Source organism: Silene latifolia, chromosome Y, assembly GCF_048544455.1.
Source record: "Silene latifolia isolate original U9 population chromosome Y, ASM4854445v1, whole genome shotgun sequence".
NCBI lineage: Eukaryota > Viridiplantae > Streptophyta > Magnoliopsida > Caryophyllales > Caryophyllaceae > Silene > Silene latifolia.
Window position 1 is genome coordinate 175,598,786 of NC_133538.1, and position 13,809 is coordinate 175,612,594.

Below are 13,809 nucleotides of genomic sequence, written 5' to 3' on the forward strand. Positions count from 1 at the left end.
TCTACTAATTTTAAAGTTATTTCCCTCACAATACACTTCAACTTCTATTGATAATTTATTATTATATTATTTACATTCATTTGTCATTATATAAAATTATATTAATCAAAATTTAAATAAGATATTCACAAATTATTGATAAGTACAAAGTTTGATATGTATTTTTCAAGGAGTATTAAAAGATAAAGAAAGTTGTTGCTAATTTGCGAATCGAATTATCATATTATGACAAATGAGTAAATGTTTTGAAAAACTTTATTGTGCGATTGTTTTACAATTTAAAATAAAAATTGTACCACGAGTAATAAAATAGATTTAAATGAGGCTTGAAGGTAAATTAGATACACTTATTATATAAATATGTATAAGGTTAAGATTCAATTCAAGCAACGATCAACATTAAAAAAAAAAAAGTCATGAAAAACACATAAAAGGGTAAGAGTAGTCTTTCCCTAACATAGTGAAGACCCCCTCTCTCAAGCTTTTCTTCTGACAAATTTGCATGCGTAAAAAATGATTATTCAATTATATGGAGCAAATTAATTATTGTTGATGCTATATATATATATTTTTTTGTGTAAATTGAGCACACCATCACTATAATTTAGGGAGAGATATGAATTGGGGAAGGGTGAGATATATTCGTCATGCATAATATGATACTTTAAAAGGGTGAGATATATTCGTCATGCATAATATGATGCTTTAACCACCTTTAGGCAAAAATATTAAAATAAATGAAAAAATTTAAACCTAAAAGGGGGTCACGTACTTGCCAACTCTTCTATAGTTCTCACCGCATTAATATTCTCATGAAATTTATGACATTTATTTCATATTAATAAAAAAATGATTATACTGCTTCATACAATTTGTGATTTATAACTTTTAGCTAACTTATTTGAACTTGCTTAAATTTATATATTTTAAGTGAAAAATATTAATTATAAATATGATAAAGATAAAGTTTGATCTTTAATTTCCTCAGAGATAAAAAAACTCAATTTTTATTTTCTTATAATATACTAATTAAAGGTCATAATGTAAAACAAGAAATTACACCACAATCTACTATTTCAATATGTCGATGATCAACACTGAAAATAGCACATTTGTTATTTAAATAGTGTAAAAACTCTCAAAATGCTAAAAAAATGTTCAATATGTCGTTATCAAACAAAACCTAATTTTCGGCATTTTTTTTTTTGTCATGTTCAACTTAATCTTTACGGGATGTAAAAATGATGAAGTTCAGAAAGTAGCGGTTAGTTTTCTGTTAGTTAGATGGACTTTTCAAGAGAGAGATGAAAGCTGTGCATTTTAGACCGTTTTATGTGTGAACCGAAAGGATTAAGTAGTGGGCTATAGGCTGTCTCGAGTGGGGATGAGGTTGATTGCGACGAGTTGGTTGACTAAAGTTTTTCCTTACTAGATCTAGAAAGGGGATAATAATTACGAGATAATAAAATTTGAAGAAAAAAGGACAATAAAAATGAGATGAAGGTAGTAATTAAGATTTATTTATGCAAAATAAAATAAATAGCAAAGTTTATGTATATATATAATATTCAAACTTATTCAGTTTACAAAAATAGTACCCAAACACTTTGTTTGAGTATTTGGAATGGAGGTAGGGGAGAGGACGAGAAAAAGATGAGGAAGGGAAAGGGAGAGAGATAAGAGGGAAGATTGCTTCTTAATTTTTTCTTTGTTGAAGGAGAAATAAATTGTCTTCAATAAGGGAGACGAGGATACATATTATCTGAAGTAAAGAATGGTGTTTCATGGACGTGAATGTGATTTATGACTTCCCAGGTGTAAAACATGGCATAAAGGTAGTGATAGTGGTAGTGGTAGTGGATTGGAGGTTGTTTCAAGTAGTAAGAACTAATCACAGTGGTTGATGTTTTATTTTGCGGGTAAATTAGTGGGGTGGAGGGAGGGTACATTTGTAGAGGGTGATGAGTTTAACGAGGGGATAGTGATAATAAATAAGAGGTTATTATCAACAAAATATCGCTTGTATTAAAACATATAGGTAACATGAATTATAACAAAAAACCTCAAAAGATCATACTGATAAACTTAATCTTGACCCCTATCAATCAAAATTAAAGTAAAATCTTAATTCTAACAACATTGTCGAGAGTAAGGGTTAGTTTCCATTGGATTGTGGATTCTTCCAGAAGTAGGGGTTTAGTTTTTCACTTGGTTGAATAAATTTGAGAGAAGTTTCGAAGATAAGGATCGATCTTTCAAGGGATGAGATTGGTTGGATAAATAAGTGGGGTGGAGGGAGGGTGCATTTGTGGAGGGTGATGAGTTTAACGAGGATAGTGATAATAAATAAGGTTATTTATCAGCAAAATATCGCTTGCATTAAAACATATAGGTAATATGAATTGTAACAAGAAATCTCAAAAGATCATACTCATAAACTTAATCTTGGCCCCCATCAATCCAAATTAAAGTAAAATCTTAATTCTAAGAACATTGTCGAGAGTAAGGGTTAGTTTCCATTGGATGGTGGATTTTTCTAGAAGTAGGGGTTTAGTTTTTCACTTGGTTGGATAAATTTGAGAGAAGTTTCGAAGACAAGGATCGATCTTTCAAGGGATGAGATTGTTTTAGATCATGTCTGTGAATAGGGAAGAAAAATAGGGGTTTGCGTGAAAGATTTTGTTTAAAATGAGAAGATGGGGGTCAAGACTATTGCTATAGGAGGAGGGGGTCATAAGCAGCCCTAGCCATGTAGTATTGCGTCGGAATTTGGTTCACATTCAAACGTACTTCTATTGTTTGACCGGGAGATATAACATTCTAAATACCTCTAAATGTTTTTACATAATTACAATTTGATCCAGCAATGATTAAATTATGATCCTTATTCGAAAGAAGGAGATTAAATTAAATCATTTTAATATCCGTGCAACGCACGGGCAGGAAAACTAGTAATTACTATAAAGGTTTAAATTCGAGTAGTAGTAACACTTTCCTAAAATCTTTAGGAAAGCTTTCCTAATTCTAGTTCTTTCTTAATCTTAGTTTGATTGTAATAAGGCAATTTGCCATACTATGGGTCGGTTTCCTAATCTATTTAGGACGAGTTAAGGAAGTTTAGAGATTAATACAAGTTTTCTTGTTGCTTACTGCTTGCGAGCTTTGAGTGTCTTATTTCTTTCTTGCGAGGGAGAGATTAGAGTGTGGTTGATCCTTGCGAGGTGAGAGTCACAAAACCCAGTCGTGAGTTACAATCAAATTCCTTGCGAGGGAGGAGGGAGTGATCACGTCATATCTTTTAAATTTTCGTTCCAATACATATAAAAATCAAATAAACAGTTTAATATTCCGCTGCGTTTTTTACAGAAAAGTCCGAACAATCCAACGTACTGTCCATATCCATAAAATCGACCAGATTTTACATCAATTTGGTTACCAGAGCAAGGTTATTAATTTGTTTCTTAACAAGTTAATCTTGGGAAGTAAGGATGCCGGGAGATTACGATTCCAGCAAGACTACCGGTGATGGTTCAAGCACACTTCAAGAACAACTAGATGAGATGGAACAAGCTATGGCCGAGCTAAACTATGATGAAGAACCTTCCAATTGGACGAGGTAGAAAACGAAGTCCAAGTCGTAGTAGGTCTCGTGGATCATATTATGATGATGCGGTTTCCAAGTCCAAAAAGGAGAACAAAAACGATGATGATCGAGGTCTAAAACTTGACATACCTGATTTCAATGGAGATTTGGATCCCGAAAAGTTTTTGGATTGGATTAGGCAAGCTGAACGAGTTTTCGAGTACAAGGAATACGATGAGCATAAACAATTCAAGGTAGTTATTCTAAAACTCACTAAATATGCATCATTGTGGTATGAAAACTTGAAAAAACAGAGCAAGCGAGATAAGAAGAGAAAGATTGATACTTGGGAGAAACTTAAGAAGCATCTTATGAGGAGATTCTTACCAAGAGATTATGAGCAAGAAAATTACCTAAAATTACAGTCTTTATCACAAGAAAATCTGTCCGTGGCCGAGTACATTAAAGAATTCGAAAGGATGATGATTGTTTGTGATCTTGAAGAAAAGGAAGAGCTTAGAGTTGCAAGATTCATCAAGGGTCTAACACCGTCACTTGCTTCAAGAGTTGAAGTTCAGATTTACAATGGATTTGATGATGTTTGTAGATTGGCTCTAAATTTTGAAAAACAAGACAAAACAAGAAAATCCTATACTTATTCAAGAGGATCAAATTCAGATTCAAGTTCTTATTCGGAGCCAGAATTTAGCATGCCTAAGGAAGTTCAAATAGAAGATCCTAAAGACAAAGGGAAACCAATTGCTATGGAGCCTAAGAATACAAGTTCTATGAGGCGATGTTTCAAGTGTCAAGGCTATGGTCACATAGCTAATGAGTGTACTCAAAAACGAGCTCTAACCACGCAAGAGCTTTGCAAGATGATTCCTGAATTTGTCATGCCCAAAAAAGAGACAAATCTGATTGTTGATGGTGTAAAAGAAGAAGAAAGAATGGTTTATGATGTTGAGCCATTGAGTGATGATGATCAACAAGAAGAAGTGGTTCGCAATTTACATCTTCAAACTAGTCCAATCAAGGAAGAAGAGATTGAGTTTATTGCTATTCATGAGGAAGAAAAAGAGCATGTCGAAAACAAGCTTCAAGAAGAGCAAGCTGAGTCTTTCAAAGGCGTTCACGAAGAAGAAGCAAAAAAGCATGCCCAGAACAGTACAGGTGACTGTCAGATTGTGGAGATGCATGATCTTGTTGAAACGAACGGTGCTGAAGAATGTCAGATTCCGAATGATAAAGCAAAGGTGGAAAACGAGATTGTCACAAATATTGTTGAACCATTAGATGAAGATGATAACAAAGAAATTCCAAATATGTCCAATGGTGAGTCCGAAAATTCTTGTTTATTACCAATCTTGGGTAAGGAATTATTACAACATAATACTTGTTCTGATGTTCCATTCAAAGAACAGTATAAGTCGCCACTAGATATCTCCATTGACAAGAAACTATATGGTGGAAACTATCAATATTACTTCGTGAGTTCGATTTAGGTGGAGGTTCAAGATAATCTTATTATTCCAAACAAGTATCGTTTGACTTTGCTACGCTTGTGCAAGGAGGGAGGTGGGGTGGAAGGCACACGAAAGGGTGGTCTGAAGAGTATAGACTTAACAACAAAAGAGATGGTCTTAGAAGCTACAAGAGGAATGCTACATTAGAGGAGCTCGAAGGGATGCTACTTGGGATCGTAATTATTGTCATGATTAAATTCGTATGGTTTGTTTTTGATCCGGGTGATTTCACATATATTCAAAGCTTGAGGACAATTTTTTTGTAAGAAAGGGAGAATGATGCAGGAGCAATGGGTAGTAACGAAGTATTGGAATGGAATCTGTCGAAATGAAGATTATTGAACACTCCTCAGGGCTGTTCAAAATGCTCCAGTATTATTCAGACAAGTTCACGAGATTACTTGGCATCCAAGGTAGTGATGTCGAGACTTATTGCTTAAGGAGTCATATCCTAGTATGTTTAGATTTTAGGAATAATTACTATAAAGGTTTAAATTCGAGTAGTAGTAACACTTTCCTAAAATTTTTAGGAAAGCTTTCCTAATTCTAGTTCTTTCCTAATCTTAGTTTGATTGTAATAAAGCAATTTGTCATACTATGGGTCGGTTTCCTAATCTATTTAGGACGAGTTAAGGAAGTTTAGAGATTAATACAAGTTTTCTTGTTGCTTACTGCTTGCGAGCTTTGAGTGTTTTATTTCTTTCTTGCGAGGGAGGGATTAGAGTGTGGTTGATCCTTGCGAGGTGAGAGTCACAAAACCCAGTCGTGAGTTATAATCAAATTCCTTACGAGGGAGGAGGGAATGATCACGTCATATCTTTTAAATTTTCGTTCCAATACATATAAAAATCAAATAAACAGTTTAATATTCCGCGGCGTTTTTTTACAGAAAAGTCCGAACAGTCCAACGTATTGTTCATATCCATAAAATCGACCAGATTTTACATCATGTAATAATAAGGATAAGGATATGTTTTCCTTGATCTAATCATATCTTTATTAATTCAGAAGACAATGCTGAATGGAGAATGCGCCACGTCATTTGTACAATTTTTTTTTTTGGAAATTCAGGTTATGGTAGGTCCCGTTGATGTGCGAAGAATTTATTTCTTCAAATCATCTGCCAATACAACCATGTGACAGTCTCCGTCTTAGAAAAAAAATTATGAAATAATTATATACAATCGGAATAAATGAAATTAATTACATATAATCGGAATGAATTACAAAATGGAATAAGTGAAATAAATTCATATAATCGGAATGAATTACATAATTAATAAAAAAATTACATAATTACGAGAATAAATTACATTTAATTAAGGGAATGAATTAGATATGATGGGAATATATTACAGAAATTAATTATTACAAACAATGCGAATAAATTAAATAACTTAGAAAAAAGGTGTTTGTTGAGTTGGATTTATATCTCCGTTGTAAATAATAACTGATGTAAATAAGAATTTGTGCTTAAATAATTTTTAAAACTAGATAGTACGATATATTTTTTTTAAAAAAAATAATTATGCCTGAGTATTTACTTGGAATAAAAAACTCGGCAACTTTTCTATCAGCCGTGCATAACGAAATTGGTAGGTGACAATGATAGTCTACCGAATAAATCTAAACTTCGACAAGCGCAAAGCTAAATTAAATTTTTATTTCGCTAAAAAAAACCAATAAACTTTTAAATTCATTGAAATATTTAAAATTATAAATTTAAAAAATTATAACACAAACGATTCACAATTGTTTAAATTTTTTTTTTTTTAAAAATATAACACGATAATTAAACAATTGTAAAACTTTAATATATGTCCGAACGATGTTGTTGAGCTCTTAGTGAGAGATCTAGGTGCCGAATATGGTGAAACTCTTACTGATGTTAATCCGTCTCTAACTGGAAATGAACATTCACCCTGTAGTTATGGTTTTAACGCATCATATTTACATGGAGAATGTTCATTTCCAGTTAGATCACTGATCTACATTAAACATGTAGATCACTGATATAGAACTATTAGATAATTACAATAGAAATCTAAAAATAAAATATTCATAAAAAAACATTCATAGCGTCCTAAATACATACCCGTGCAATATTGCACGGGTTTAAAACTAGTATTTATTTATTTTCATTTCAAGTCCATATGGTGTAGCATGTTTGCATTTATGGATGACCAACCTGTTCTAAGAAAGTTTATTTACTATTTATGGTTTACAGTAATAATTGGTGATAAACTGATAACAACACAAAAGGTAACTTTCGCCTCTTTAATTAAGGATAATGATAAATACAGCCCTTAGGGTTGTATTTAAGCATTTAATACCGTCCATATCTATCAATCTATCTATATTATTAAAGGAAGCTTTTTTCAAGCAATTATAGAATCTCCAACCTTAATAAAACACCTTAATAAATAAATAATGCTAAATAATAACTATAACTATAAAATAAGTATAATAATAAGTATGAGAGACCATTAACTTTTATTAGTTGGAATCCTAATGCCAATAAATAACAAATTTCTTTAGTATATAAACCACTCCCCCACCAACATATTTTCAATCTTTTAATTACTGTTTGTTAGCTTTAATTTATTCGATGAAATATGTTTTCTATTATTTTTGTCTAATTTGACATCCTCATAAATTTTGCTATCAAATATTAACGATTTGATTATTTTGCTATGTTAGCAGTTAGAAGAAGAAAAAGCGATGCATTGAAGCTACTTATTTTTGAGGAAGTCGATATCAATGAATTATTTATCGACTATCACGTCAATTTAGGTATTTTAATAAAATTAAGTGAATTACCTCCTACTATGATTAGGCACTTTGCTCTTTTAATCGGAATTTTCTCGTGATGGATAATCATAATTTTTTGGATCATGTAGATAGTTAGCCTTGAGCATTATATAGTTGTTTATACTATTTTCAATTCCTATATTTTTGTTTTATTTCGTTAATATGGAGTCTAATTGCTCTGGTGCACTATTATGATTTTACTTACTTTGATTATTCACAAAAACTTCGGAGAGACGGTCTTTCAATAGCGTTATTGAGAGACCTCTCACAGTCTCACATGATGGGGCGAGGGACCCACTGAATTTCTTTTTTCTCTATTATGTCTCCCACTAAATTAGTGGGAGACGGTCTCTCATGAGACCTACTGTTGATTATTAATCTGATAAAAATTTGTATTTTGATTACAGAAGCTTTTGACTTCATGATCATATTCTATAAAGCTATTAAGGTTGGTTTCCTATATTCTTGATCGAATTACATCTATTTTAATTTGCTAATTATATTTTTTAGTTTTATGGGTTGTTTCTTATAATTGATTAACCTTTTTTTTTTGGATTTGTAAGTAAGTATTAATAAACAGGCCAAAAGCGAAGCACCAATACAACCAAGCCTATTACAATTATTCACACTACTTGAAGAATATGCGTCAAATCATTACAATAAAAACATTCTGCAATTAAAACAAATTCCTATAGTAGTTCAAAGCAATTCTCTGCTTGCACCATTGTCTATCAGTCCTGCATATGTTCCTTGCATTCTACACTTGATATTGCACAGCCACCATCAAGGAGCACAACAATTGACTAACCTTTATCTAACATCTTTTGTACTTATTTAAATTATTAGATATAGATTTTTTTATAGCTTAATTGTTAAACATGTTTTCTTTGCCGCATATTTATTAAGGTACAATCATCAATGAAATAACTAAAGAGAGTCGAGTTTTTACGACTTGCCTATATATAAAACGAGCAATATTAGAGAGTTGAAATTTCTTAACCTACCTATATAAAAATAATAATAATCCGTATTAGTGTGATATAAAATCTGAAGAGCTCCTACTCCATAGCATTAGTGCAAAAAATCCAATTGGTTTCGAAACTCAATTTCGCATGCACCCGAGTCATTCATTGATACTTAAAATTTATTTAAGTAAAAAAATAAAATTAATGTAGAATCTAAGGTCATTAGGAGTAGAGTTTAAGTAAAAAAAATAGAATCAATGTGTATACTTCTATTAGAATCTGAGAGTCATTTGAAGATTTAGTTAAGCACTTAACTAAACATGTTTAACTACTACGTAATATTTTTGCACCAGAAAAAAACTACTACGTACATATTTTTAATCACTAATAATGAAATAGGATACGGAGTATACGAAATACTCCCTCTGTATCAATCATCAATTTACTTAAAAGTTTAGACACTTAAATAATTTTTGTAACGTATTTTTTTTTTATATCGATATTATCACGATGAGCCATGATACACGAAAATACCAGACTTATTATGATAAAATCATGATTATCTTTTATTTTGAGGAGATGTTTTACTTCATATTATTCTTAATTTATCATTTGAATAATGCTCGATTGATTAAACTAAACATAATGATTTGATTATCAATTGAACAATGCTGGATTGATTAAACTAAACCAACGGTACGTATGCAAACCAAGTGTAGTTGGGAATTGAAGGTGATAATTTATCACATTATATATTTATTCAATAAAGTCAATCATATGCCAGTCGCAGTTAGAAGATGAATGTTATCTACTTTCTCTCTCCCACTTTCTCTTCCACCTTCTCCCTTTACCCTCTCACAACCGATTAAACTAATATATATTGGGTCGGGTCGGATGACAAGTGGATAAGGTCATTTATATTATATTTTAACCGGTTATTAGAGAAAAAGGTAGAAAAGAGAAGGTAGATAATAATTCTCCTCATAAAAGAAGATGAGTATATACGTGCTATGATTGAATAAAAAAGTATGTGTACTATTACCTCATAGTAATTACAGTATTAATTTCATTAGCAAACTAGAAATGTATGAAGTATTAGGATGAGTAATTTAGTCAATTTGAAAACAGGGTTCTCATCGAGTTTCTGTATTGGCATTACTTAAAATTTGTATTGGTTATTTTATAACTCGACGTTCAATCTATCTATCTATCTATCATCATTGCCACGTGTCTTCATATGACTTTTTCACTTCCCGCCCAACTCATAAACCCTATGTTAATTCTTACTAATTTTGGTTGCTTCTATCTCTCTCTCTCTCCCTCTCCCTCTATACACACACATATATATATATATATAAAACAAGAACCACCTACATCATCTTTGCCACGTGTCTTTATATAGCTTTTTCACTTCCCGCCCAACTCATAAATCCTATGTTAATCCTTACTAATTTTCGTTGCTCCCCTGTCAAATAAAAAACTAAGATGGCCATTTATTCATCTTTGCTCTCTGTTTTCTGATCCCTAACCAAATAACTATATGAAATGTTCGCTATTTGTATCGCAATATTAGGTATTTTATGATATATTTCTTATGTTATTGAGATCAAAATCAAGCGCCATTTAATCAAATGTTGAACGAGTATTTTTTTTTTGGTGTAGATGTTCAACGAGTATTAAAAAATAAGGTTTCCAAAATTTTAATCACTGTATTTTTTTTGTTCTAGTATAAGTTACTGTATTTAAGTAATGAAAATAATAAGAGAGATAAAGTGTCAATTAAAAAGATTAGATTAAAAATAAGTGTTGTTAATTATAAAGATTAGATTAAAAATAAGTGTTGTTAATTATAAAGATTAGATAAAGTGTCAATTAAAAAGATTAGATTAAAAATAAGTGTTGTTAATTATAAAGATTAGATTAAAAATAAGTGTTGTTAATTATAAAGATTAGATTAAAATAAGTGTTGTTAATTATGGAGATTAGATTAAAATAAGTGTTAATTAATCTTGGGGTTATTCCCAATACTACTCCCGCCAAAACCCAAATAATCCCTCCCATTTTTCCCTCCAACTTTTCCTTCAAACAAAAAAAGAATCTTTGACTCACCTTTACACGTGGCGAGCGCTGATTGGCCCGTGTACCAAGGCCTTGTACAAAAAAAGAATCTTTGCTCTCAGTTTTCTGATCCCTAACCAAATAACTATATGAAATGTTTGCTATTTGTATCGCAATATCAGGTATTTTATGATATATTTCTTCTCAGTAATTAGTTATTCTCTTTAATTTTTTCTATTAGGTGCATGTTAAAGGATTTCATATATGCTTTTTGATAATGAATTGAATGAACTTGGGCAATATTGATGAAATTATTATGATGAGCGATAATTCAATAATGAAAAGACGATTTTCCGGATTATTAATTGTTTACGATTTTCCGGATTATCCATTCTACTAAGATATAAGGTTTTCTTAACAAGGCATTTCATGCAATTGAATTGAGAGGTTTGATCTTACAGTAAAGAGAACAAAGTATTGGGCTAAAAACTTCCATGGCAAAGTAGGTGAGACCCTTAACATATTGTCTGCTCTAATACAAGTCATGTAAATTTCTTTTGAATTCTCACTTTTGACTTTTGTTCAATACAAGAAGTAGTACTCCGTATTTATCTTCTCTATATTGTAAATCATAAATCATGTCAGTAGTACATTGAGTAGTTAAGTGACCTATATTGGTAAGCAACTAAAATAATTACTGTGAATCTATTTTTAGTTAACTATTGTTTCATTATATTATATGTTTTATTGATGAAATGTTTATATAATTATACTACTTTTATTTGAACAATTGATACTGTATCGGAATTTTTTAAGTTTTCATCCCATTTGTACTCTAATAGCTTTCTAATGCGTCTTATTTATATTCGATTGCTTTCATTTTGAAAGAATTTGGTTATAGAATAAACTCCGTAAAGAATAATGGGATTTTGCCTATTAGTCTATTACAGTGGAATTTACCATGTTGGCTCTTAATATATGGGGAAATCTAAGAAATACATTGTTCACTAACCGGTTTATTGATGTTATTATGATGGAAATTATGTCAATCTCTTTGCATCATTCATACTCCGTAATAAACTCCTAAAAGTTTATCAACTTAGGTAGACTTGTGTACTTTGTATACTTGCCCTATGCTCTACGGTCTCATATTTTGTACACGGTTTATATACTACTTTATCTCATTAATTTTGCTTTAGTCTCATAGTAATTATTGCTACTAATAGTTGGTTCCACTAATTCACTAAATATAGTATGTTTGATCACAAATTTTAATTTAAGATGGGTATATCCGTCTAAGTTTAAGACGGGTGAAATAGTATGAATAAAACAAAAGAAATTACATAGAGAAAAGAAATAAATTTGTCTTATATGTACAAGTGGAATAATATTTGACCTGTAATTCCCGATAAATCAATTTTTTGTTTATGGAATTAGTAGCTTCTTTATTGAAGAATAAGATTTACCTATTATTTGGATTGAGTATTTGGAGGAGAATGAGGAGGGGATAGCGGTAACGATTTTTCTTACTACAACTATGCTAAATTCTGCAGATTTTAAGAGTTATTTACTCATTTTCTTTTTTGGTGCATATATTTTGGAGTCGTTTAGTTTACCATAGGAAGATAGAATTCACGGGAAGATTAAATTAATGTGAAGTTGAAAATCATGTGAATTGTAGAAATCTTGTTTGGTTGGATGTGAGAACTTGTAGGTAAGTGACTTCCTATATTATGTAGGAATTGGAGTTCCATAGAAAGTTCTATTTCCCATGAATTGGGCAACCAAACAAACCTTCATTTAGCTACGAAAAGGCTACATGTACACGAGGTGTACAAGGGCCTTGGTACACAGGCCAGTGAGAGCACGCCAAGTGGAGTTTGGTAGAGACCATATGAAATCTTTTTCAAATGAGTTTTTAGAGGGATAAATTTGAAAATTTTGAATTTCAAATTCAAAAAGAGACAACCTATTAATTGCTACACTTTCCAAAGATCATTAGCAATATTAATCTAATTTTTTTATACTAATCTCTATACTAATTATTTTTTGTTTCTTATATTTATTTTATGTTCTTATTTATTTTAACCTCATTTCTCTAACTAAAAAAAATCGTTTCTCTCACTTAAAAAAATCAGTATATTTTTTTCCCCAAATCTAATAATCCATAAAAAAAATCAGTATATTTTTTTCTCAAATCTAATAATTCCTTAAAAAAATAAGTATGTTTTGTTTCCAAATCTAATAATCATATTTAATTATTAAAATCTCATACTATATTTCAATTGTATCGACACCACCATCATCTTTCAAATATGAGTTTTAATCAATCTTGTTCTTGCGATTCACATTGTTATCATAACTTGGTTCCAATCCGTCAACTCGTGAAGAAAAATGGACCTAACAAAGGAAGGTTTTTTTATCGTTGTCCCTTATGGAAGGTATATTTATGTTTATAGCTCAAAATAATATAATTAGTATAATATCTATGTTTATTGCTCTAATTAATTTTTAATGCATCTTTAGACTGAAGATTGTGGTTACTTCGTATGGGATGAATGCGTGGAGGTTGATCGGAACATGAACATGTTGATTGATCTAAACAACTCTTTGGAGGATAGGTTACGGCAATTGACATCGGAAAATATTAAATTGAAATCTCAGAAGTTACGTGCTACTAAATCGTAAAAACTTAGCTCGCTTTGTTATTGTATTATTCATGGGTTGTATTTGTATTATTATTATCAATTTGTATTGTGATAATACTACATAAATAAGAGAAGAAGCTTTAATTTGTTATTGATTGTTGATCTAAATTTGTATTTTGACGATAGTTGTCCATTATTCGTTGTCGATCAAAAATAAT